This window comes from Talpa occidentalis, unplaced genomic scaffold, assembly GCF_014898055.3.
Source record: "Talpa occidentalis isolate TD23 unplaced genomic scaffold, MPIMG_talOcc4v2.1 talOcc4.2, whole genome shotgun sequence".
Taxonomy (NCBI): Eukaryota; Metazoa; Chordata; class Mammalia; order Eulipotyphla; family Talpidae; genus Talpa; species Talpa occidentalis.
In genome coordinates, this window is record NW_023602073.1 from 135,252,040 (window position 1) to 135,258,372 (window position 6,333).

The window sequence follows — 6,333 nt, forward strand, 5'->3', positions numbered from 1 at the left end:
ATTCATTTTTCACATCTAATGATTTCAAAAAGTACAATAGAGTTTAAATGAAGCAAACATGAATTCTAATTAGTACAATTGCTATCAAGTTCACCTCAAAAAGTGTTTTCCCTGCTTTGCTTTAAAATAAATACACACTATATGAGATGTTTATCAGCTTTCCAAAAATAATCCTTACCCTGCAGAGAAGCATGTGATGAATCAGGTCCACTAAATAGTCATAGGAGAGGCATATTTTACTTTATAACCTAGGCAGGCAAAAGACACCCAGCAACATGTCCCATATGGTACCTTGGAAGGAAGTTACCAAGTCCCATCTTCCCCCTTAATATCAGCTCTTTTCTCCTCTGAGGCTTCTAGAAGTCTGTCCAAAGAGACCTTGTTGGCACTCATGTCTTGGGCTGCCAGCCTCCAAAGCTGTGATCAACAAATAAGTGTTGTTCCTAAGCTACAAATCTGTGGTATTTTTGTCATGGCAGCCCAAAGTGACTAAGAAAGAGACTGGTACCAAGAAGTGGGAGTGTGATTGTGGGAAGTGTCTGTAACTATAGAAGTTGCCTTGGAGGTAGTTAATAGGCAGAGGCTGGAAAAGTGTTAATTTCTTCTCATTTTCAAGAAAAGTTTTATTAGGGCCTCCCTGGTGGCTCAAGGGAATAAGACACAACCTATGAAGCCATCCACATCCTGTGCAGCACGAGTTTGAATCCCCGGCCGACCAGGGAGCTACCCACATGGTGCAACAGACCTCTCCTGACTCGCCAGCTGCTCCCCTCAGCAGTGTACTACGGTCAAACTGCCTGTTCTGTTCCCTACTCTGACTCTGGTGAATCCTCTCACCTCCCACACCTCTGGCCTGTACCCAAGCTCTTGTATACATAAAAAAATAAATTTAACAAAAAAGAAAAGTTTTATCAGATACAGGATACTTAGTTGACATTTTTGTTTTAAATTTTGAATATTCAAAATTATATATCATGTTCTGTGTATATATATATATACTATATATAACATTTCACATTCTCTCACTCTCTATCATATATATATTTATATATCATATATATCATATATATATCAACCCACTGACTTTTAGTCACTCAATTTTCTAGTGAGCAAACTACAAGTAATTTCTTTGAGGATCCCTCATATGTAATGAATCACATCTCTTGTTGCTTTCTAGATTTTTTTGCCTTGTCTTTGTCTTTTGACAGTTTGATTATAATATGTCTAAGTGTGGATTTCTTTAAGTTCATTATACTTGGAGTTTATTGATTTATATCCGTATCTTTTAAAAATTTTGCAAAGGTTTGTTTTTTTAGCCATTATTTCTTCAAATAAGTTCTCTGCCTCTTGTTTTTTCCTTCTAGGACTCCTGCAAAGCATATGTTAGCCCATTTTAATTGTTTCACATAGTTCCATGGAATTCTGTTCACTTTTCTCCAATCATTTTTCTTACTTTTGCTCAGAATATTTCAACTATTCAGTCTTCAAATTTGCAGATTCTTCTGTCTGTTCAAATGTGCCTCTGATTTTCTAATTAAAACTTACATTTTATTTATTATACTTTTCATTCCTAAATTTTCCTTTTTGTCTATTTTGGCTTTTCTTTATTGATATTTTCTTTATTGATATTTTCTTTATTGATATTTCCATTTGGCTCATACATTGTTTTCATTATCTCACATCTTCCTTTAGATATCTGAGCATGTTTATTAAATCATTGTTTTATAGTTTTGTTTTGTTTTTTCTGTGGGTCTGTTATCTGGTGTTTCTCAGGGACAGTTTTTGTTGGTTTAATTTTTCCCTTTTAATAAGTCATACTTCTCTTTCTTTGTATACCCTGTGTGTTTTGTTTAAAATTGGGCATATGGATATAATAATATGGTGACTCTGGAAATCGATTTTCCCCCATTCCCAGGGTTTGCTGTTTTTATTTTATTTTTATTTTTGTTGACTATCTGGATGCTGAGCATCAATCCAAGGTGTAAAATTCAGGTCTTTTCAGCACTTTTCTGAGTCTGCACCATTTCTATTTTCCTTTGTATAAGCAATTGCTTTTTAATGTTCTAGTCTTTAATATCTGCCTCCCAAAAGAGGAAAAAAATAAAAAGATGAGAGTGTAATAAGGGCACCGCCCTCTAAATCCACGAGAGGTCACTTCAAATGGAGGAGGAGTGGCTTACTACAAAGGGTGAGTCCAAAGATGGCTGCCACCTCTATGTCTGTGACTTACTAATTAAAATCAACAATGACAATTAGAACACATGTCCTCAGTACTTGGAACACAGCATCTTTATTGCCCACCATGGCTCCTACATATAGCATGCAGCTGCTTCATAACATGTTCGTGACTACCTGCCCCAGGACTATATAAATACTGCAGCTGAGTGCAGAGAAGATATTGATTAAAATTATTCACAAAGCATTGACATGACCTTGTCCTGGAAGTTTCAAGTCCTTAAAAAATTGAGATCCATTCCTGAGTTGCAAAATACTTAACACCAGACAGATATTACCAGTGTAATCATTGCCTAGTTGGGAAGATAGATTCCTCATGCTTCCTGTTCTGGCATATTCCTAGCATGCTCCTCAAACAAATATTTTTAAATACACACTATGCTTGAGGCACTAGGAATCCTGTGCTAGGGGATCTACTGAGATAAGAAAGCAAGTAACAAAGTAACAAATAATTATGTGTGTTATCTTGTGATAAAGAGAGTTCACGATAAAGGGGAGATAAAGGAGAATGTGTTAGGAGTATGTGATTTTAAATTGAATATTCAATGTAAACTTCATTGAGAAGATGATGTTTGAATGGACTGGACTTGAAGAAGGTGATGAGTGAAGGCAAGGATTTGAACACTCACAACCACAGCAGCATATTCATTCTATATGAACTCATTTAGAGAATTTTTTTCCTGTACAGAAAAAAGGGATGTCAAAGATTTTTTTTAATTATTACTTTTCTTGCCAGCAAATTAATTTAATGCCTCTTGCCTCATGGATGCCTATATCTGAACCAATAGCTTTGCATGTAATGTTTTTTTAAATTACTCTTTAATTAAATATTTTGAGTTTTTTGGTCCAAAACTCTCATATATAATTTCTTAAATTTTGCTGCATTTAAACACAAAAAAGAGCAAAACTACTCATTGTTTTGATTTTTTTAAACAATAACCAAGGAAAAAAGCAAATATGAAAGACTTGTATTTTCACAACTTAATATATCATCATCTAATGTAAACATTTGTTCCACAGTTTTTTTATTAGAGCTATTTCTTTGAACATAGACATACTTAAAAACTAGAAATAAATTGGGACTCTCAATAATGTTTGAACAAAATATAAAGTCATAGCAATAACAGAATCTTTTCTCATCATAAATTCATACAAAATGATTTTTTTATTCAGACTGAAGGGAGCCAGAATCATTACTAGCTGGCAGAGACGAAAGAGAATCTTTAGTTAATAATCTGAGACACCAAGTCTAACAAAAGATGTAGATATTTCAGTGCTTTTGAAATACTGAAAATGCATGTCAATGCATTCACTTTTGATAAATTTGGCTGCCACAGGAAATTATCCTTAATATGAGTTTAATGTAATAGTAATTGAAAGTAAAATATAGGAAATGGGGGAAAATAAAATGTATTGAAGCATTATAAAATAGAAGTATCCAACTACATGACTTAAATATATTATAAAAATATTTCAAAGTAGTGATAATTGAATATAGAAACAAAGTTTGATTCAAATTAACAAATGAAACCCAAAGGGCACATTTTCAGCTACTAGTGGAAACAATTCAGATTCATATACTATATTTAAGAGGTAATTAAATTTTTAAGTCTAGAAAACTCAATTATTTTTAACTTGTATTTTTATTCCTTTTTAGATGTTAATTTTGATTGTGTTTTTTCAGGCCTATTTTGTATATCCTGCTTTCTAAATAATGTATTTTAATGGATGGACTCATTACTATTGAAACAAGCAGTGTAATTTGTATAATATTAATATGGAAGTGTCATTAATTCTACTCATGGTAGAATTTTAAAACATAAATTTTAGAGTATAAATAAAGCATAAATGAAAATTTTCAAGTATATTAATGTAAAGGAAATATGGATAAATTAACTTTGCACATTTGACTGAACTGTATTTCCATTAATAAGTAGCATATTATCACAATGACATTAAATCCAAGAGACAAGAAGGGAAATGAAATGGAAAACCAATGATTTAGCAATACATAAAACTGGTTTTCAATCATGCTTATTATATGTTGATTGTGATAGACCATTTGTGATAGACTTAATGATGCATTAGGCATTGCTAAATAGAAGGTAATAAGCTAGCTTTCAATTCCTAATCAAAATAATATTCTAAGTAAATAGATATGTTCTTTCCTTACAACCCTTTAATACAACAAATAAATGGGAAACAAAAGAATATCCTTTAAATGTGAATATCGGAATAATTTTGGAAATAAATATGAACTTGTATTACCTTCCTTGGGATAATTGAGGTCACATGGTTGATACTCTCTCTTCTGAGGATGAGAAATTGTGATTACTGACAGTTATGTCCCTATAGCACTGTAAGGATTAGATATTCTAGCCCGACTGCAAAGTTTTCAAGTATAGGAGAGCTTTCAAATAGGGATTGAATGGTAAGGGAAGATCTTACTGGAAATTCATAGCAATAACAAAACCTTTTATCATAATAAGACTCAACAAAAATGATTTTTTTTTTATTTTTTAAGACTGAAAGGAAGCCAAAATTTTTACAAATTGGCAGAAATGAATGGCAATCTGCAATTAATAATCAGAGATGCAAACCTAACAAAAGATGTAGATATTTTGGTGGTTTTGAGATCTAAAAAAAAATCATTTCCCCCAAATATGAGTGTAAAGTACTAAGAAATAAAAGTAAAATACTGGGAAACATGAAAAATATAAAAAATGTTGATACATTAAGACATTGTTAAATATCAATAGAAGGTATTGACTTACTTGATTTAAATATCCTTAATATAAAGATAAAGCAAAAATTGGATATAGGAATAAAGTTTGATTAGAATTAATAAATGAGACTCATAGGGAACTTGGTTTTAGCTGCATTTATAAACAATTCATTCATATAAAATATTCAAGATGTGTCCCATAAAATCTGGGCTATGCTGCTTCAGAACAGAGATAGGGGTAACCAACACAGTTGGGTCTTTTTCTGAACATGCTGTTTGTACAAATCTAACATAAGATTATATGAGTACTAGTGGCAACACCATCATGTGGAAACACAAACATCCCTAAGCCTTTTTTACCCCCATATGCTACTAAATGACATTTTTCTAACTTTGTGCTTATTAAATTTTAAGCACAGGTTTTACATTTGTTCCCTTTACAGTTCATTTTATTAAAACTCAGACATTGTTTTAGATTGTCCTGGAAATTATTCTGTACTGAAATACATAGATCTCATTCCCGCAAAAAGTTTAAAATAAAATTTATATCTAACAGAATGCAAGATACAGATGATATAAATTTATGAATTTGACATAATTTAAAGAGGTATTACAAAAAGATATAACTAGTGACAGCAAAAAAAGAATTGTCAACTGAATGACTTTACTAATTAATCAGTTACACATGCATATTCTGGGTTTGTATTTTGAATGGGCATATGGAAACTCCATTCCAGAGAATAAATTTACAAGAAAAGGGTCACAGGTCATATGTGGAGCTCTATCTGTAGATTACAACGAAGTAAGCAATGACAGGGAAATGGCTGTTTCTTTAAAACCAAAAATGGGTCTGTCTATGTCAATTCTCATAGAAACATTAAAACTAAAGGAGGAAGTATACATGTAGAGTGATGTGTTGTATAAATGTAAAACTTTATTATTATATTAAGCATTACCTGTTCAAATTATTGAAAGGATTTAACTGAATATGAGGTGAAGGATATTCCCTAAAATCTTAACTTTGTTAAATTATTAGAATAAATAAACTATTGGCAGACTGTGAATCATCTATTCCAGTGTTAGACTCATAATCTTCATGAACAGCTGCAAATTTAACATGATTCTATGCTTCTGTTATAAAATTCACTATAATCTTCATGCCCTTACTAGTCCTCCTGTGACTGTTCAGAACTTTTAGTATCACCAAATAAATAACAACTAAATGCAAGTAAATAATTAACCAAACCTAGATTTATGTATAGATTTCTCAATTCTTTTGACAAATGCTTATTCTTTACATTGGTAAATCCACTCATCCATGTTTAGGGTATTTCAGAAATTTGAAACACAATAGGATGCTTTGTAATGGATTA